The sequence below is a fragment of the Chrysemys picta genome, chromosome 4, assembly GCF_011386835.1.
Source record: "Chrysemys picta bellii isolate R12L10 chromosome 4, ASM1138683v2, whole genome shotgun sequence".
In the NCBI taxonomy this organism is placed as follows: Eukaryota; Metazoa; Chordata; order Testudines; family Emydidae; genus Chrysemys; species Chrysemys picta.
Genome location: NC_088794.1, coordinates 151,035,506 through 151,057,621, shown reverse-complemented (window position 1 = coordinate 151,057,621; position 22,116 = coordinate 151,035,506).

Genomic DNA, 22,116 nt, shown 5'->3' with positions numbered 1-22,116 from the left:
CTCCTTGAGTATTCTAGGATGTATTTCATCTTACATGGATTCAGTTTATATCAGGTGAGGTTCTGGCCCACAATTCTTCTCATGAGCACGTACACATATCAGAACTAGCTGTTTGAAATATAACTGGAGAGAGAGGGAGTATTCTGAGTGATTAACAAAGTTACCTCCAGACATGTGAATAGATCAAATGCAGGAAGGGAAACATCAGGTAAAAGTAGTGTGATGGTAAATCATATTCCAAGTGTCCCCAGAGAAGAGAGAGCAGTGCGCCCCCCTGCCATACTTGCACAAATTCACAACGGAGAGGTGACCATTCCCTCCCCATGGAAAGGAGCTGTCATGTCATCCTCTTATTCAGTACTTGCCCTCCCACACGCGGTCTGCTCAGATGCTAAGGAAGGATCACTGGCCCTGAGATAAATTCTTAAACGTGGTGAATGAGCCACCCTAGTGATCATTTCATATGCACCAAAAGAAAGCCGACTCGCTTTCAGTGACAAGCATCCGGCTTTTTGCAGTTTGTTTGTCAAGTGACACCAGGGAGTGTCTAAAACTCCTGGTTTGAGGTTTTTCATAGGAATAGAAATGAAAGGGAACAACGGGCAGCAGGGCTAGCTCCAGATTTGTTGGGCCTCTGTGCAAAGCAACATGTACGGTCATGTACGGTTCCCTCCCAATCTACAGCACGGACTCTCTCCATTGCCTCAAAGCCACTACAGCTCCCACCCAGTCTTCCTCGGGACTGATGACCATCCTCGGGCTATGGAACCATCTGAAGCACTGGGACCTCTGCTAGGTAGACCAGGGAGCCAGAAGGTGGAGCCAAAGCACCAGCTTCCAAGTGAAAAAGGCACATAGGGTGGACCTCATCCCTGGGCAGAGGCCCGTGCTCTGCTTCAATCTTGTTTTGGGAGTTTAAGTGGGACTTTTGTGGTGCCATGGTCCTTGGGATTGAATTTCACTTTTTTATGAACCAGAAATCTCATCCCACATCTGACCATAAGATTAAAAGAACTCTCATGTTCTACACAAAGAAATTAGGTCAACCCTATACGGGACCCAGGCCAGGCCATGAATCCTAAGGAGGTAGTCACAGGACAAGGTTCCCAAGTGCAGTGACTTTTCATGGTATGAAGTGAACCTTTCTGCACTCTAACACCGGCCATGTCTATCCTGGGAGACTTGCTTTCCTTCCCTTTAAAATCTAGGGGTGGGATTTTCGAAAGTGTTTGGGGTTAGCCTGGCTCTGCTCCCACTGATGTCAGTGGGTATTTTGCCATTAACGTCATGGGAGCGGAGTTAGCGACAATGTGGAGCACTTCGGAAAATCTCACCCTAAAAAAGAAGGGAAAGTATTCAAGTCACGTGCCCGTAAGCAAAGCCCTAGTGGATGATATGAAGGTGCATAGCTCCCAGGTGTCACAAACTTGGGAGGAAGAACAGGAGTACTTGTGGCACCTTAGAGACTAACAAATTTGTTAGTCTCTAAGGTGCCACAAGTACTCCTGTTCTTCTTTTTGCGGATACAGACTAACACAGCTGCTACTCTGAAACTTGGGAGGGGCATCACTCATTTGAGCAGCAAAGCTCCCTATACTCCACACAAACCCGGAGGGAAATCCTGACTCCTCTGGAGTCAATGGGAGCTTTACCACTGAGTATAGCGGGGACAGGATTCCATCCCTGACCTTTGTCCTGGCATTTTATTGTAAAAAAATGACTGTTGTCAGAAATACCAAAGCATGAAGCTGAGGCTATAGACAGAGTCATTGACACTATAATAAGAGGTACCCCACAGTATTCTTCAGTTTCCTGAGTAAACTGGGGTCTTTGTCACACACTTTGCCTCACATGTGGGTTCTGGCTGGCCGAGAGCTGTGTGCAGACGCCGGGAGTTTTTGTTTAAGAACAGTCTCTTTTCCTTTAGATGTCAAGCAGCACATCGGTCATTACCATTTTCCTGTCAATATGCACTGAAGCTTAGATTGTAAACTCTTTGGGGGTAGGAACCATCTTGCTGTTCTGTGCTTGTACAGCCCTGAGCGCAGTGGGGTTCTGCTCCATGATTGGGGCTGGAAGGCGCTACCACAAGATAAGTAATCAAATAACAAACTGGGGAGTTTTGCAAGGGGTGGTTGTTCAGTTGGTGTCTCTAGAAGTTGATTTTGCATAATAAAAATGCCATACTTTATATAATGAGCAAGAAAAATGATCTCTTTCTTTCCAATGCCCATATTTTTACTGCAGATAAAATCAGCCCAAACATGCATTATTTCATATGCATAACTGTTTGGGTGAATGTGTCTTTCTGACACTGAAATGGCTAAAAATACCAGATGGCCTCACACAAATTAAAACAATTATAGTACAGTTCTGGATCAGAATTTCTCTCGACAATAACATCAAGGATGTTTCTCGTGTTCTCTCCTCTCAAGAACTAGCCTCAAACACAAATAAATCAGTTTCCTGGCTCTAAGATCAGGTACCACTCTTGTAATCTGTACTTCTAAACCAGCCTTTCGTCAATATCTCTGTCATTTCCTGTACCTGACTATAAGAACAGACCTCTCAGGGCCAGATGCCACCACCTGATCTGTTACTCTGCGGGTAGTCCCGTTAACATCAGTGGAGCTATTCATACAACTGAGGGACCACACAGTGTAAGGTTGGCAGAATCTGGCCCTAAGTGATCCAACTATAAATGCCAATAATCATCCTCAACAGGTATATTACAAGCGTGGCCACAGCTGGCAAAGCTCTTCCCCATCATTATCCAAGCTCTCTGGCCATCATAAATATTCGGAAGGAAACGTAGCACGAGCGATGACCATGGAATTCATATGACACGGGCCTTGGCTCTTCACCACAACTGTGCAGTAGGGCAGGAGTGGAGCTGCCCCACAAGAGTGGGAGCAGGGGGGAGGTGCCTGCAAGGCAAGACAGAGCTCCTGCTTTGTGCCGGGAGGAGAGTCATTTGTGAGACCCCTTTAAGGGATGCTGCAAGCCCGTCTGCACGCAGCAGGGCAGTGGGAATGTGGCTCTGCCTACTCCCCCCTGCTCTCCTTCGCCTTTTGGGGGAAGTTGCTTTCCAGAACCACTTGTGTGAGTAAGGATTCCTCAAGGTGAGGATGATCCAAGGGCTTCAGGACTCATTAGAGGAAACGAGCTCGTATCAGGTGCTCAGAATGGCCTGGAATCTGGGTAGCTATAGAGCTAAACATTCGGGTTTGCTGGTGCCTTGTTTGGCACAAAGGGAGAGGGGGTCAATGAGATCTGAAGCCGCCTTTCCATCCCCTGGATCCTGGGATGAGCCAGGACCCCTTAATGACCATCTCAGAGCTGCTTTCAGTTTCACCAGCTGGTAACTGGCAGCACCGCCGGGGCTGTTCTACCGGCTGGGATCACATCACCCCATTCCCTCTCCTGCTCCTGACATGTCTCCAGAAAACCACCTGGTCTGGGGATCCTCATGGTTATGACACCCCCTGAGAATTCCAGGCCAGGAGAATGCCCAGCTAGCTAGTTCAGCAGCACATAGGAAGGATGGGGGGGGGAGGTGGTCAGGGATATGGACCATAGAATTTAATCCTACATACCAACCCCTCAGCCTTTATCTGTGTGTAATTCCTATCGAAATCTATGGGAGTTTTATGTATGCTGTCCAGTCCTAGGAGATTCATACTCGGGGAGCTGAGGTTTCATTAGGTTTAACAGTAAAAATACTTCCCCAATATAAAAACATATAAAAACATAAGCTTATTTTTTACTCCTAACTCCTCCCCCCTCCCCACCCCCCACTATTAGGCTGTTTCTTGTCAGGCCAGGCAGCACAGTGCTGTGAAATGCGCTGTCAATCAGTCAGTGATAAGGAATTTCTCTTTTGGCTACAGATTTCTCCCTAAAAGAGAAGAGAAGCATGAAAGTCATTTCATCCTCCAATATTTTGCTGCTCCTCCCCCGGGGCAGGATTTTAGGAGGAATTCCAAGAGCATGAAACACAAAGCTAGGTGACTACTGCGAAAACTCATCTGTGAATATTCATTTGCGTTTTGAAGTGGAATCTAGCTTTACCTGCCTTTTGTGTGCACTTCCCATGAATATTTTAGCAAGTGAGTTTACCAGAAGAGATGGCCATGGAAACGGTGCATTTTATGTAGCTATAGGAGAATTTTACATTTGCTGCTGACGAGCATTGAAACCTACATCAGGAACATGATTTTAAGAGGGGAGGCTGCACAGTCTACTGCATAGGGTGCTAGTCTGGGAGTCAGGAAACCTGGCTTCTCCTCCCAGCTCTGCTACTGATTCGCTCTGTGATGCTGGGCAAGTCACATCCCTGCTTGGTGCCTCAGTTTCCCTCCCACCCTTTGTGTATCATGGCAATTTATACAGTGAGCTGTACAGAAGCAGGGGCTGTCTCCCATGATATGCTTGTATGGTGCCTAACACATGGGAACTTCCGTCTTGGTGGGGTCCTCCGGATGCTTCTGTCATTCAAATAATACTGTGGAGTTCTATTCATCCAGTCATGGAACACTGTTGGGCAAGCCAAGGAAACTCACAGCGGAAAGCTTCTGCACAATCTGCCGGACAATAATTACCCCCAGCAGCTCTTTAAGGAATCATTTTGAATAACAAAATATGTGTGGGGAATGACAATCTGCTCATGGAGAGTTTGCAAACAGAAGAGAGAGGTGGAATTCCTAGAATAGATGAATTATTCACCCAGTTCTACTGAAGAACTTTGGGGATAGGCCGTATTCCCGAGAAGCAACAGGTTGGGAAGAACACGCTTTCCCCATTATTAGAGTTCAGAGCAGCATTGGTATGCACTGTGGGTTCCTTCTCTGCCCTTCTCTCTGTCTGGGTTACTTGTGCAGATAAGCTGTACTAACAATACACTAGACATCTGAAAAATGATGGCCCTTTCAAGTGATACACATATTTCATTTAATTCCAGCTGAGAGGCCGCCTTCGTGCTCTTTCTTTAGAGGGAAATGTGACCTTCCCCACCTCCCCATTTGAAGCTCTACCAACAACCCACTTGTTATCATCTCATTATTGTTTTATTTATCAAAGTTGGAACATGAGAGCAGCAGCAACAGCTGAGAGCAGCATTCAAGGATGATGGCATTTTCAATTTCACTTGGCTAGTACGACTGTTGCATCTTTCTGAAATGGCAGCAGGGGGTTACTAAAAAGAAAAGGCTCCATCCGACTCTCCTTATGCGCAATGGGCCGAATTCTGCTACCCTTTCCCATGCTGAGCAGTATCTTCCGTGACTTAACCAAGGTCCTACGCCAAACACAAATTGGCCATACCCAACGATTGGAGCCGGTGTCCGGAATAAATGGAAAAAGAGGGTTAAAGTCCAAACCAATTCAACTGACTCAAAGGATGAAAAATATTTTTGAAGCTTGTGAGCACGCGGTAGTGCAGAGCAGAGAAAGCAAAGGCAGGCCCCAGTGCTAGAAGGGGTCAAAATGAAAAGCCGTCGTCTGCTTCCTGTGTAGCAGGAAAGAAACAAAGCTAGCCCTGGCAGACTTCATTTATCATTCTGCCCCGGTGTAGTTCTCTACCCGTTCTTTTGCTGTACTGTTGAGTTTGTTTGTGTTATGGAAATGTAATTATCTGACACATGGAAATTAATTTATGGAAGGGGGAGAGATTGTGGAAGAGATAGCCTAGGGACCGTGATTCACCTGGCCTGACAAGGTGCGGACTCGGATTGGGTAGGGAATCCCTGTCCAACGATGCTGTATTGCTCTAGGTTTTGTGCCCAGAGACTTTGTAAGCCTGTGTGGAGTTGATACCGTAGTGCAGCACATCTGACTGCACAAAAAAACAACTGCAGGTACAAGCAAGCTCTGAGATTGTGACTTAAAAATAGGGGGTTATTTAGCTTGGATGCTCTTTGAGGTGGGGGACTGTTTTTTACTATGTGTCTGTACAGCACCTCGCGCAGTGGGGCCCGGATAGTGATTGAGGTCTCTGGGTGTTACTGTAATACAAATAACTAATAATGAAAATGAGTGAAAAGAATTATTTACCCAAGAACAGAATCTAGCCAGAGGTGCTAAAAGTAGAGTTGAATTGTGACTGTCCGAGCTTAAAGCTTCACTCGTCTCAGCATCTGTGATTTCTCTGATTGATTTCTCTTTCACTTGGAGTTGTATATATGTAGAGTTGTTTTGCCAACATATGGCTAAATTCTGGCAGGTGCTTCCAAATAGGTATAAATCCCCTTCCGAAAGCAAATACACACTGATGCTTTACGGAAAATATACAATGAAACCCGAAATGACAAATTTTCGGCCTGGTTAAAAAAGATGAAACTTGGATCACGTTAATGGTGAAGTAAATGGGGAATCCTGGGCCAGATTCAGGTGGACTTGGGCCGACAAACAGTTGTGCGTTCTAGGGGGTGACACTGATTTTGTGTGGGTTTGGCACAAAACCTTGACTTTGACCTTTGCGAGCGAACCTCACTCCATGATTTTAACATCACTTGAACTCAGATCTCAAAGCAAAACTCAAGGGATGTGAAGGGAGTGGTTTGACTGGAAAACACATTTACACAGGTGCCTAACAAAACAAAGGGGCTGGGCCTTGAACAGGTCTAATCTACACAATGCTCAAGCATTACAGGGTATGCCCTTAAGGATAGAGAGGACCACAAGAGGCCGTTCCAGGGATTTGGATTGAACAAAGACCGGAAAAAGGCCTGGTAGCAGAGGAGAGAAAGCAGTGCTGGGGAATTAGGAGTTGGATGGGGGGAAAACCCCAGGACACTGTTCCTTTAAGGGCCCGTGATCAGGAGCCCCATAGTGTAGGATGGAGCAAGGGTCCCTTCTCGTCCAGCCAATCAGGAGAAGGTGTCTGGAGAAAGGCAGTATATATACAGACCAGGAGAGACAATGAAGGAGAAGGAAGCCAAGGCCAGAGGGCTGGGTTCCAGCTACAGACGGCTGGGACTGGCAGCGACAGGAGGAGCAGACCAGAAAAAGGAAGAGCTCTGTGTGTGGTGGAAGAGCCCGGCCTGAGTATGGACTTTTCAGGGGTTGTGATGGACTTTATTTTCAGGACTTTCTGAGGATTGTTTGAACCCTTTGTTATGAAGCACTCCGAGGACTGTTTGAATCTCATCTATTGTTAAAACAGCCTGGGGCGGAGGTGCTGTCAGCCACAAGAGACACTGCGTGGAGCACTTAAAGGGGCTCGCAAAAAGGAACAAACAGGGGGCCTGCAAAGCAACCCCTGGCCACAAGGGGGTACTCAGTAAGCAGCCACCCCATTACAGCAGGCAACCCTAGGCCATTGGTGTGCTGTGTGATCTCTGTTCATTACCCTAATCATAACTGTGTCCCTCTTACCTTGTTCTGCCCCCATCAGTTGGTTGTACCCAAATGCTGACTCTCTTCTACTTAGATTATAAGCTCTTCAGGGCAGGCACTCCTTTTCTGGGGTATGTTTATGTACAGCACCTTGCACTATGGTTGTCCCTGATTGGCGCTGTATGTGCTAACACAATAGAAACAACAATTGAATGCATCCATTTCTTGGCTACAACAGTCCCGATAATCTCCCCCCCATCCATTTCCTGGCCTCCAAGTGAAACACACCCCTGTGCAAAAGGAATGGAGAATAAGCCTTTGCTCCTCTAAGTCCCACTTCCACTCAAAATAGTGCTTAAGTAGGTTAGTGACGCCTAGGCGTTGTGCAGAGAGGTGAACGTCCTCAGAGCCGGAAACGGTGCACTGGCCTTGGGAGCTACCCCCTGCTCTCTTGGTAATTTTCAGCCCAGCCAGATTCAAGCTCTCTCTCCTCCATCATACATTTCTGAAGTTGTGGGGGTTTCCTATTGGTTTTCTGGCATAGGGGTAGGTCAGAACTTCACTTCTGTGCTGTGGGGCTCATATGTTTTGCAGTCATTCAGCTTAAATGACTTTTTTTTTCTTTCCCCCTGTGATGGTTGAATAAGAGACGAGATTGATGCGCAAAAGGAAAATGAGATTGCTGCTGTTTCCTATGCTGTGCCTTACTTATATTAATAATTGAATACATCTAAGATTACTTTTATTGGGGAAACAATAAATGTTTAATAAGTGAATGAGCAGTCCATCATAACAGTGAGTACCAGTCACAAGGCTGCTGGGGAGAGAATTGTTGGTGCATTAAATCATCATAGAGACATTTTATTACCATTGCTGTGTCATTAACACCAAACATTATTCTGCAGCGAAATGAGGTAACTAGAAAGATAAAATGAGATTTTAGTAGTGACAATATGCAGTCTCGTAAAATGTGTGAGCTTTGATGCTTTTAAATTGAGCTCGGAGACTGATATACAGTAATAAAGCTTTCTCGAGTATGCCGAGCCCTCAGCTTAGGGCACGGATGGACGATGCTGCCAATCTAAACTAGAGTTGCTTGTTAGGCCAGAATTAAACAGACGTTGGTTGTCAATGCATGGTATGAAAGGTCTGAGACCTTGGTTCTGTGCAACAGGAACACACTTAATAATTGAACAGATGAGGAAAATGTCAATAGTTACATGAGGCCAAGGGAGGCATTTGAATTTTGCACTGGCATTACTGCGAGAGAACTCGAGGACAAGCTGCAGCCGAACAAAGCAAAGCCAATTAAAAACATATTAGCAATTTGCTATTTCCGATTGTTGTTTGCAGTGGTGAGGTGGCCTAGTTGGTCCCAGGATATGAGAGAGACAAGGTAGGTGGAGTTTGAAGGCTTGTCACTTCCACCAACTTAGTTGGTGCAATAAAAGACTCTACTTCAGCTACCTTTTCTCTCTCATCTGCAGCTGGAGGCAAACAGAAACATGGAATGATGGGAAAGGAAACAAAAAAAGTGCTTTCTATATTGCTAACGTTTCTGGGTGTGCTCAGGCAGTGCCTCTGGAAAAGGCGTCCCTTGGTTTATACAGAACAAACTACCTCAATAATGCTACTTATCACCCTGGAGAAGAGAAGACCCAGGCTCCATTAAGTCTGCTGAGGCTCTCGCTCACCAACCCAATTAACGTGGGCAGCTCCCGGACAGGGATGGCTGGATAGCACTGACAATTTTCAGTACTATATCAGTGCATTTGCCCAGACAAAAATGCATGCACAAGTCTACCCATGGTTTTATCATGCCTGCCTGCTCCAATTAGGTAAGGCATTGCCAGTGGAGCTAGGGTAATATTAATGCCATTGGACAAAGCACTGTTTGGAATCATGTGTGCAATTCTGGTCACCTCTGTTCAATAAAGAGGAATTCTAACTGGAACATGTGCAGAGAAGGGCTACTGGGATGGTCAGGGAATGAAGAGCCGATCTTACAAGGAGAAATGAAAAGAGCTTGGCTTGTTTAGCCAAGCAAAAAGATGCTGAGAGGGGTCTGATTGCTCTCTATAAATACATTGGGAGGTAAATATCAGGGAGGGAGAAGAGCTATTTGTTCTGGTGCCAACATTCTCCAATAGATTAAATAGGTATATATCACCCATGAATAAATTTAGGCTGGAAATTAGAAGGGGTCTAGCCAGCAAAGGAGTGGGGATCTGGAACAGACTTCTACCAGGAGTAGTGGGGCAAACAACCTAACTAGTTTGAAGATTGAGCTTGATATGTTTCCTTCCAGTCATATGTCTGTCCCATACGTAGGCCTTTCAGAGTTCTCCATGCATAGAGGATATGCTTTTTGCCTTTATCTGGTATCACTAAAACAGCTGCAGGTAAAATGCAGGTAAAATGTTGAGAAGAAGTTTGATATATATGAGCAGTCAAAGATCCATCTAGCCCAGTATCCTGTCTTCCGACAGTGGCCAGTGCCAGGTGCCCCAGAGGGAATGAACAGAACAGGGAATCATCAAGTGATCCATCCCTTGTCACCCATTACTGGCTTCCGGCAAACAGAGGCTAGGGACATTTCAGAGCATGGTTTTGCATCTCTGCCCATCCTGGCTAATAGCCATTGATGGATACCCTAGATAAAGGCTGAGTAAATTATTGTGTGGGATTGGATTGTTTCAAAAGCCCGCAGCACCACAGCTACAGACTAGAGCAGAAGAGAGAAAGGACAGCAGTGAAAAAACAGCAGAGACCACTCCTTGCTGGCACTCCTGAGAGTGTGGAGAGGAATCAGACCATGGGCCCATGGTACCAGCCCGGGGCGCTGGATGGCCGTGCATGGAGCATGTCCTGCATCCATTTATGGAGTGTAGGAGCAGGCCTGTTTATATCTTCTGCATCCCCCACCCCCACGACAGGCCATTGCCTACAAGTCACAATAGAACCCCGAACTCTCTGTTTGTCTCTGTCTCTCCTTCAAAGATTAAGTTGTCTCCCTTTTCCAAATAATGCAGACATTGAACAATACCAATGCAATGATTGACCATGCCCATCATTTGACAACCTATCTGTGTTTACACTTTACAGCATGTGTGTGTGATACAAAAGACTATGGACTGCTCAGGTAGGCTGGGATCTGAAATTATTACTGATAAAACCTAGTTACAGCATAGGGGGGCTCTATCCTGGGAAGCAAGGACTCCGAAAAAGACTTGGGGGTCATGGTGCATAATCAGCTGAACAGGAGCTCCCACTGTGATGCTGTAGTCAAAAGGGCTGATGAGTTCCTGGGATGCATGAACAGGGGAATCCCAAATAGGAGGAGAGAGGTTATGTTACCTCTGTATTTGGCACTGGTGTCACCACTGCTGGACTCCTGTGTCCAGCGTTGGTGCCCACAATTCAGGAAGGATATTGATCAACTGGAGAAGAGAAGAGCCACGAGAATCATAGAATCATAGAATATCAGGGTTGGAAGAGACCTCAGGAGGTCATCTAGTCCAACCCCCTGCTCAAAGCAGGAACAATCCCCAACTAAATCATCCCAGCCAGGGCTTTGTCAAGCCTGATCTTAAAAACCTCAAAGGAAGGAGATTCCACCACCTCCCTAGGTAACCCATTCCAGTGCTTCACCACCCTCCTAGTGAAAAAGTTTTTCCTAATATCCAACCTAGACCTCCCCCACTGCAACTTAAGACCATTACTCCTTGTTCTGTCATCTGCCACCACTGAGAACAGTCTAGATCCATCCTCTTTGGAACCCCCTTTCAGGTAGCTGAAAGCAGCTATCAAATCCCCCCTCATTCTTCCCTTCTGCAGACTAAACAATCCCAGTTCTCTCAGCCTCTCCTCATAAGTCATGTGCTCCAGACCCCTAATCATTTTTGTTGCCCTCCGCTGGACTCTTTCCAATTTTTCCATGGCCTTCTTGTAGTGTGGGGCCCAAAACTGGACACAGTACTCCAGATGAGGCATCACCAATGCCGAATAGAGGGGAATGATCACGTTCCTCGATCTGCTGGCAATGCCCGTACTTATACAGCCCAAAATGCCATTAGCTTTCTTGGCAACAAGGGCACACTGTTGACTCATATCCAGCTTCTCATCCACTGTAACCCCTACGTCCTTTTCTGAAGCACTGCTGCCTAGCCACTTGGTCCCTAGTCTGTAGCAGTGCATGGGATTCTTCTGTCCTAAGTGCAGGACTCTGCACTTGTCCTTGTTGAACCCCATCAGATTTCTTTTGGCCCAATCCTCTAATTTCTCTAGGTCCCTCTGTATCCTGTCCCTATCCTCCAGCATATCTACCACTCCTCCCAGTTTAGTGTCATCTGCAAACTTGCTGAGAGTGCAGTCCATGCCATCCTCCAGATCATTGATGAAGATATTGAACAAAACCAGCCCCAGGTCCGACCCTTGGGGCACTCCGCTTGATACCAGCTGCCAACTAAACATGGGGCCATTGATCACTACCCATTGAGCCCGACGATCTAGCCAACTTTCTATCCACCTTGTAGTCCATTCATCCAGCCCATATTTCTTTAACTTGCTGGCAAGAATACTGTGGGAGTCCGTATCAAAAGCTTTGCTAATTCAAGGAATAGCATGACCACTGCTTTCCCCTCATCCACAGAGCCAGTTATCTCATCATAGAAGGCAATTAGGTTAGTCAGGCACGACTTCCCCTTCGTGAATCCATGCTGACTGTTCCTGATCACTTGCCTCTCCTCAAAGTGTTTCAGAATTGATTCCTTGGGGACCTGCTCCATGATTTTTCCAGGGACTGAGGTGAGGCTGACTGACCTGTAGTTCCCCGGATCCTCCTTCTTCCCTTTTTTAAAGATGGGCACTACATTAGCCTTTTTCCAGTCATCCGGGACCTCCCCCAATTTCCATGAATTTTCAAAGATAATGGCCAATAGCTCTGCAATCACATCCACCAACTCCTTTAGAACCCTCGGATGCAGCGCATCCAGCTCCATGGACTTGTGCTCATCCAGTTTTTCTAAATAGTCCCGAACCACTTCTTTCTCCACAGAGGGCTGGTCACCTTCTCCCCATACTGTGCTGCCCAGTGCAGCAGTCTGGGAGCTGACCTTGTTTGTGAAGACAGAGGCAAAAAAAGCATTGAGTACATTAGCTTTTTCCACATCCTTTGTCACTAGGTTGCCTCCCTCATTCAGTAAGGGGCCCACACTTTCCTTGACTTTCTTCTTGTTGCTAACATACCTGAAGAAATCCTTCTTGTTACTCTTAACATATCTTGCTAGCTGCAACTCCAAGTGTTATTTGGCCTTCCTGATTTCACTCCTGCATTCCCGACCAATATTTTTATACTCCTCCCTGCTTGTTTGTCCAATCTTCCACTTCTTGTAAGCTTTTTTTGTGTGTTTTAGATCAGCAAGGATTTCACTGTTAAGCCAAGCTGGTCGCCTGCCATATTTACTATTCTTTCTACACATTGGGATGGTTTGTTCCTGCAACCTCAATAAGGATTCTTTAAAATATAGCCAGCTCTCCTGGATTCCTTTCCCCCTCATGTTATTCTCCCAGGGATCCTGCCCATCAGTTCCCTGAGGGAGTCAATGTTTGCTTTTGTGAAGTCCAGGGCCTGTATTCTGCTGCTCTCCTTTCTTCCTTGTGTCAGGATCCTGAACTCAACCATCTCATGGTCACTGCCTCCCAGGTTTCCATCCACTTTTGCTTCCCCTACTACTTCTTCCCGGTTTGTGAGCAGCAGGTCTAGAAGAGCTCTGCCCCTAGTTGGTTCCTTCAGCACTTGCACCAGGAAATTGTCCCCTACACTTTCCAAAAACTTCCTGGATTGTCTGTGCACCGCTGTATTGCTCTCCCAGCAGATATCAGGGTGATTGAAGTCTCCCATGAGAACCAGGGTCTGTGATCTAGTAACTTATGTTAGTTGCTGGAAGAAAGCCTCGTCCACCTCATCCCCCTGGTCTGGTGGTCTATAGCAGACTCCAACCACGACATCACCCTTGTTACTCACACTTCTAAACTTAATCCAGAGACTCAGGTTTTTCTGCAGTTTCATACCGGAGCTCTGAGCAGTCATACTGCTCTCTTACATACAATACAACTCCTCCACCTTTTCTGCCCTGCCTGTCCTTCCTGAATAGTTTATATCCATCCATGACAGTACTCCAGTCATGTGAGTTATCCCACCAAGTCTCTGTTATTCCAATGACATTATAGTTCCTTAACTGTGCCAGAACTTCCAGTTCTCCCTGCTTGTTTCCCAGGCTTCTTGCATTTGTGTATAGGCACTTAAGATAACTCGCTGATCATCCTGCTTTCTCAGTATGAGGCAGGAGTCCTCCCCTCTTGCACTCTCCTGCTCGTGCTTCTTCCCGGTATCCCACTTCCCCACTTACCTTAGGGCTTTGGTCTCCTTCCCCCGGTGAACTTAGTTTAAAGCCCTCCTCACTAGGTTAGCCAGCCTGCTTGCGAAGATGCTCTTTCCTCTCTTCATTAGGTGGAGCCCGTCTCTGCCTAGCACTCCTTCTTGGAACACCATCCCATGGTCAAAGAATCCAAAGCCTTCTCTCCGACACCACCTGCGTAGCCATTCGTTGAGTTCCACGATTTGACGGTCTCTACCCAGGCCTTTTCCTTCCACAGGGAGGATGGGCAAGAACACCACTTGCGCCTCAAACTCGTTTATCCTTCTTCCCAGAGCCACGTAGTCTGCAGTGATCTGCTCAAGGTCATTCTTGGCAGTATCATTGGTGCCCACGTGGAGAAGCAGGAAGGGGTAGTGATCCGAGGGCTTGATGAGTCTTGGCAGTCTCTCCGTCACATCGTGAATCCTAGCTCCTGGCAAGCAGCAGACCTCTCGGTTTTCCCAGTTGGGGCGGCAGATAGATGACTCAGTCCCCCTGAGGAGGGAGTCCCTGACCACCTCCATCCCCAGAGAATGATTAAAGGATTAGAAAACATTCCTTATAGTGACAGACTCCAGGAGCTCAATCTATTTAGTTTAACAAGGGATGACTGGATTACAGTCTTTATATATCTACATGGGGTATCAATATTTAATACCTCTTCAGTCTAGCAGAGCAAGGTATGACATGATCCAGTGGCTGAAAGCTGATCCTAGACAAATTCAGCCTGGAGAGAAGGTATACATTGTTAACGGTGAGGGTAATTAACAATTGGATCAATTTGCCAATGTTGATGGTGGATTGTCCACAATGGACAATTTTTAAATCCGGATTGGCTCTAGGAATTATTTTGGGGAAGTTCTTTGTCCTGTGTTATGGAGGCGGTCAGACTAGATGCTCACAATGGTCCCTTTTGCCCTTGGAATATATGAATCTATGTCTTCCATAGCAATGGACTGGCTCCCTCAGATGCCGCTCCATCGGGATTCCTCATTAAATTCTCATAATTTATTCTAAGCTCTAGATCAGGGGTCGGTAACGATGTGCTGGCCATGGCTTCTCGCCGCCCCCATTGGCCCGGGACAGCGAACCGCGGCCAGTGGGGGCCGCGATCGGCTGAACCTGCCGCGTCAGCAGGTAAATAAAACTGGCCCGCCCCACCAGGGTGCTTACCCTGGCGAGCCGCGTGCCGAACGTTGCCGACCCCTGCTCTAGATTTAACTGCCAATACAGTATTTTAATGGCTCCCATAAATATGATTTCCTTGCTGTCAAATGTTGCTATTGGTTTCTGGAGCTTCAGAGGGTAATATAAGAATATGAAGATGATAAATCTAGAAATCTGGTGAACTATCTAAAACTGTTCCAGAAGTAAGTGAAATGGAGATATGCAGATTTGCTCTCACTTTAGACACTTTAATGTTTGCTGTACTCCTAGCTAGCTGAATAGCCTGTGTTAAAGAGTTCAGGGATCTTGAATGTCAATGTAATTTTCTTCTTCATTATGCCATGATGTCGTGCTACGTGGCTTACATCATAAATGTATTGTTCTTTTTGCAGCATACTGTAGGTCAAGCTAGTGCCCTCAACATGACCCAATATCAATGGGATACCGTTCGTGCTAGTCATAGGCTTAATCCTTACTTTTCTGAAGATAGAAGTCTTAAAAAGACATTTCCTGTGAGGATTGTCTTTCCCATCCCAAAGGTGCAGAGCAGGGCACTCAGGAAGAAGTCTCCACAAGGACTTGATCCTCTACTAGATGAAATGAAAGACAAAACTCCCATTGAATTCAGTGGTGCAGGGTTGGGCACCCACAGCCTGGGTAGGAGTGGGTATGTCCCTAAGATGTGCTTTGGAACAATACAGCTCTGCTGGGCCCAAGGTCTTTAACCACCACCCCCTTCCACGCCTCTCTCTGGAGAATCTCTGTGCAGTTTGGCTTTGTGCTTAGGAGTGTAAGGTGTCCCCCTGAAAGGGTGGTCTTCTTCCTACCTTCTTCCCCAGGCATGGGAAGTGTAGGTGTTCTGCTGTGTTTCAGGCCTTGTGTTTATGCAGTGGGAGGGCCGCTTGAGGATTCGACTGTTTATGGTACCTACATATCTCCCATCACCAGAGTATCTGAGCACAACCGTTACTGCATTTATCCTCACAAGCCCCCTGGGAGGAGGGCAAATGTTATTACTCAATTGTTCAGATGGGGCACGCAGGCGCAGAGGGTGGGGTTCACAAATGAATTGAAATGAATGGGAGTTAGATGCCAAAATGCCTTTGTGAATCCCAGCCAGGAAGATTAAGACCTGGATGCACTAAAGGAGTTAGGCACCTCAGTCCTTTTTTTGGACACCAGCGATGCACAAAACTCCTGCGTAACCGAGGGGCCTGAACTCACTCAGCATCTACATTTTCTGGGTAAAAGTCCCCTCAGTGTCCATGTTTCTCTAGGCAGTGAGACACCTATTTTGTACCTAAACCATAGGGTGATTCCCAAACTGAGGGAAGATGGGTATTGCCACCTAAGTCATATGAGGGGCCTGATCTGGTAGGTGAGCTCAGAGGCTACCTACTGGATCGAGTCCATTCAAAATCCAGCTGGAGGAGGAGGGCTGTTCCTCTGTGGATAAATACTTAAATAGTCATTGGGTGAGAGAGACTTGGTATTGCAGTGGTTAGGGCACCCACGTCGCAGACCAAGGGTCAAGTCCCCCAACTCCAGTGACTTTCTTTCTTTAGCCAAAGCTTGAACGGGAGAGATTGAGGGAGATCCACATCACGATATCCCAGAGTGTGATTAGAGCACGCTCTTAAGAGGTGGGAGACCTTCAAATCCTTTCTCCCCCGCAGGCAGAGGGGGGAATTGAACCCCGGTCTCCTACATCCCAGGTGAGTGCTCTACCCACTGAGCTAAAAGTGATACTTGGGGACACCACCACCCCAACATCCTCCTCCAGCTTCTTGCAAAACAGCTTAAAGGCTCACTCCCATTCCCTGCTGTGAATGAGAAGCAGAGACAGGTGCCTCCCTGCAGCCCAGTCTTAGCACTCCCTCTACCATTGGCTAGGTTAGGCTAGAGTGACGGCTTTGAGTATTGCATTCTTAGGCGTCTATCTGTTCCCATTTATTGTAACAGGAGTGTAGGGGCCTAGCTGCAGTGGTTTTCCAGCTGTCTAAAAGTTAGAGGTTGTGACACTGAGCATCACAATGCCTGACTCCTTTTGGTGACTAGCCCAAGATCAGACAGAAAATCTCCAGCGGGGCAGGAATTAAACCCCAGTCTCCCGGGCTAGTGTGCCAACCAGTAGACCACCTTTTCTCTTGTGGTCAAATAGGGGAGGAATAGAGTGTGATGAACACTAACAACATAGGGGTGCCTAGTTCATGTTTTAAACACTAAGCAAGTGCTTGGGAAAGTAGCCAGACTGAGCACTGGGAGTAAAGGCTCTGTCTATTCATCCCCCCCCCCAGTGCAAGCTGCCTCACACTGCCATGGCGTGTCTCTCAAGGGACAATCAAAGGGATATCAACCTTCATGCTTCAGGGCAGAAGCCAACCTCTAACTGGTGGGGGTTTGAGAGAGGTTAGCTAGAGCATCCCAACATTCCCCATTGTGGGGTTTCTTGCCCCTTCCTCTGAAACACCAGGCACTGACCATTTTTAGAGGGCGGGCACTGGGTTGGATGGACCCTGGGGTTGAATCAGTCTGGTAATGCCTACAAGGTGTAAGATATGAGCTCCGTTTTCATGCCTGTTCAGTCTCTAACACTGCCAGCTCCTGCCATCGGCAATGACTGAAGTATGGTCTTTAATCAAGGTTGGAAAACTATCTTCAGCCAATAACGTTTTCCATGGATTTATCCCTATGTCTGTTTGCCCGTTTTCACATGTTTTTCATTAGCCAGAGTGATTTGGTGATGAATGGTGTCTACAAACATATTTCAGCCTACAGGCTTGTTGGGAACTATTCATAGACCCTGTTGCTTAGAATAATCACAATGCTATATGCTTGGTCACCTAAATCACATGATACAGCTTCTGTGTTTGACTAAATGACTCCTGAACCCATAAAGGGCATTCAGCATTGCTGGGTGGGCACTTTCCATGTGAACACTCATACGAATGTGTATTTTCATGAGGATCCATGACACTTTGAAGATACCGGCAGACCAAATGGTGTTCTTAGGAATGTTTGTAGAAAGCAACATGAATCCAGGGATTTATGGATACCGACAAATCAAGCAACTATTTGCAAGTTCTTTGACATTTGCACGAAGCTCTAGTTATTAAGGAATATGCAAGCAGCAGAAATACTATAGAGAGGTGATTATGGGGATAGTAGCACAGAAAAATATTAGAGGGAATTGCAGACTGAGAGGCCTGGGGATTACAACAAGGAGCTGCAAAAAGAAATGAAAGCAAGAAAGAGGCTTGAAGAAACAATAAATAAAGATAAGGGTGATGTCCAGACTGGAGGCTGGAACTGTGTGGGAAGGAAAAAGTGATCAATATGGTAACCTCTTGCGGTACATAAGAACAGTCACACAGAGTCAGACTAAAGATCCATCTAACCCAGTGTCCTGTCTTCCGACAGTGGCCAATGCCAGGTGTTTCAGAGGGAATGAACAGAACAGGAAATCATCATGTGATGCCCATTCTCAGCTTCTGGCAATCAGAGGCAGGGCCGGCTCCAGCTTTTTTGCCACCCCAAGCGGCAAAGAAAAAAAAAAGAAAAAAGAAAAACCTGATTGAGCTGCTGCCGAAGTGCCGCTGAAGAGGGAGAGAGGGAGTGAAGGACCCGCCACCAAACTGCTGCTGAAGACTGAAGCGGAGTGATTGAGCTGCTGCGAAAGTGCCGCTGTAGACCGGGGCGTGCCGCCCCAATAACAGATGAAGTGCCGCCCCTTTCTATTGGTGGCTCCAGGCACCTGAACAAAGGCTAGGGACACTTCAAAGGATGGTTTTGCATCCCTGCCCATCCTGGCTAATAGCCATCAATGTACCTATCCTCCAAGAACTTATCTAGTTCTTTTTTGCACCCTGTTATAGTCTTGGCCTTTACAACATCATCTGGCAAGGAGTTCCACAGGTTGACTGTGTGTTGTGTGAAGAAGTACTTCCTTTTGTTTGTTTTAAACCCACTGCCTATTAATTTCATTTGGAGACCCTAGTTCTTGTGTATGAGAAGGATAGCCCTCTCTCATACCTCCCTTAATCATCTCTTTTCCAAGCTGAAATGTTCCAGTCTTATTAATCTCTGCTAGGGCTGTCAAGCAATTAAAAAAAGTAATCGTGATTAATCGCACAATTAAAAAATTAATCATGATTAATTGTACTGTTCAACAATAATAGAATACCATTTCTTTAAATATTTTGGTGTTTTCTACATTTTCAAATATATTGATTTCAATTACAACACAGAATACAAAGTATACAGTGCTCATTTTATATTTATTTTTGATTAAAATATTTGCACTGCAAAAAACAAAAGAAATAGTATTTTTAAATTCACCTAATACAAATATTGTAGTGCAATCTCTTTATCATGAAAGTTGAACTTACAAATGTAGAATGAAGTACAAAAAATAACTACGTTCAAAAATAAAACAATGTAAAACTTTAAGGCCTACAAGTCCATTTAGTCCTACTTTTTGTTCAGCCAATCGCTCAGACAAACACGTTTTTTTACATTTCCAGGAAATAATGCTGCCCACGTCTTGTTTACAATGTCACTTGAAAGTGAGAGCAGGCATTTGCATGGCATTGTTGTAGCCGGCATCACAAGTGTTTTCTTGCCAGATGTGCTAAAGATTCATATGTCCCTTCATGCTTCAACTACCATTCCAGAGGACATGTGTCCACGCTGATGATGGATTCTGCTTGATAATGATCCAAAGCAGGGTGGACCAACGCATGTTCATTTTCATCATCTGAGTCAGATGCCACCAACATAAGGTTAATTTTCTTTTTTGGTGGTTCGGGTTCTGTAGTTTCTGCATCAGAGTGTTGCTCTTTTAAGACTTCTGAAAGCATGTTCCACACCTCGTCCCTCTCAGATTTTGGACAGCACTTTAGATTCTTAAACCTTGGGTCCAGTGCTGCAGCTGTTTTTAGAAATCTCACATTGGTACCTTCTTTGTGTTTTGTCAAATCTACAGTGAAAATGTTCTTAAATCAAACAACATATGCTGGGTCGCCATCTGAGACGATCCTAAACCAAAATATATGGCAGAATGTGGGCAAAACCATGGACCAGGAGACATACAATTCTCCCCCAAGGAGGTCAGTCACAAATTTAATTAACACGTTTTTTTTTAACACGCATCATCAGGATGGAAGCATGTCCTCTGGAATGGTGGTTGAAGTATGAAGGGGCATACAAATGTTTAGCATATCTGGCATGTAAATACATTGCAATGCCAGCTACAAAAGTGCCATGTGAATGCCTGTTCTCACTTTCAGGTGCCATTGTAAATAAGAAGTGGGCAGCATTATCTCCTGTAAATGTAAACACACTTGTTTGTCTTAGCGATTGGCTGAACAAGAAGTAGGACTGAGTTGACTTGTAGGCTCTAAAGTTTTACATTGTTTTGTTATGGAGTGCAGTTATGTAACAAAAAAAATCTACCTATGTACGTTGCACTTTCACGATAAAGAGATTGCACTACAGTACTTGTATGAGGTGAATTGAAAAATACTATATCTTTGTCATTTTTACAGTGCAAATATTTGTAATAAAAAATATAAAGTGAGCACTATGCACTTTGTATTCTGTGTTTTAATTGAAAACAATATATTTGAATATGTAGAAAAACATCCAAAATATTTAATAAATTTCAATTGATATTCTATTGTTTAACAGCATGATTAAAACTGTGATTAATCATGATTACTTTTTTTGAGTTAATCACATGAGTTAACTGCAATAATCGACAGCCCTAATCTCTGCTCAAATGGAAGCTATTCCATACCCCTAATTATTTTTAAAAAGAACAGGAGTACTTGTGGCACCTTAGAGACTAACAAATTTATTAGTCTCTAAGGTGCCACAAGTACTCCTGTTCTTTTTACGGATACAGACTAACACGGCTGCTACTCTGAAACCTAATTATTTTTGTTGCCCTTTCTATTTCTTTCCCAATTCCAATATATCTTTTTTTGAGATTGGGCAATCAGATTTGCATGCAGTATTCAAGATGTAGGTGTACCATGGATTTATATAAAGGCAACATGATATTTTCTGTCTTATCTATCCCTTTCCTAATGATTCCCAACATTCTGTTCGCTTTTTAGACTGCCGCTGCACATTGAGTGGATGTTTTCAGAGAACTATCTACTACATCAACATCTACAGTATGTAGTTCTTAGTATATAATACAGAGGCTATAAAGACTGAAGATTATTCACTGTTTTTAGTTTACAGTAAACACATTCACTTCTATGTGAAAATAGAAGGCAAAATTAATGGTACTATCCCAAATTTACCCCAGCTGAGAATCTGGCCATCTGTGTCTTTTGCCTTAAAAAACTTCTGTGCCAGGAAAGTCAGTTCTGTCCTAAAAGCATCAGCAAAAAGGTTGAAAGAAAAAGTTAGTTCATAAGGAGAAAATTAGTTCAGTGGACCGTATCTTGAGAGTCACCATTATACACTTTGTAGCCTCTTTTAACTAATTAATAATTTATTATCCAAGATATCTTATTTCTACCTATTATTTTCTGATTGTAAAAGGGCAATAAATATCACTGAACTAATTCATGTACTGTGAACAAGCATCTTTCCTTAATAAACTATAATTTAGCTTTAGAGTGATTGGATTCTTAAGCCATGAAATAATGTACCGGAAGCTTGCAGACACAGATAACTGGGCTTAGATTTGAAGTACCTCCAGGAAAAAACAATCTTCTAAGCTTGGGTCTTCTGACCAATACAACCTTCTTAGGCTTTGTCTTCAATATAAAAAAAGTTGTGTTCTTAAACTGAGTTAGCTAACTTGAGTTAACTAACATGAGGTAAAATGCTAGTGAAGACCAGGTAGTTTGTAATTGTCACCTGGGTTAGCAGGATGAGTTGGAGGCAATAGTCTTTAACTCGACCTGCTAATTTCTGTGAGCACTACAAACTGCCTGGTCTTCACTAGCATTTTACCCCATGTTAACAAACGGGAGTTCAGAACACACCTTTTCTACAGTGAAGTGTGAAGAGGGGGACTAGGCCCTTGCTGGTTGCCTCAGTGTCCTGACACACCCATCCCAGGAAAAGAGCAGTAGAGGAGTCCTCCAAGCAGCCTAGAGTGGCTGCAGGGGAAGCAGCCAATCAGAGAGGCTACAGGGAGCAGCCAGTTGGGGCTCAGGAGAGCAATATAAAAAGA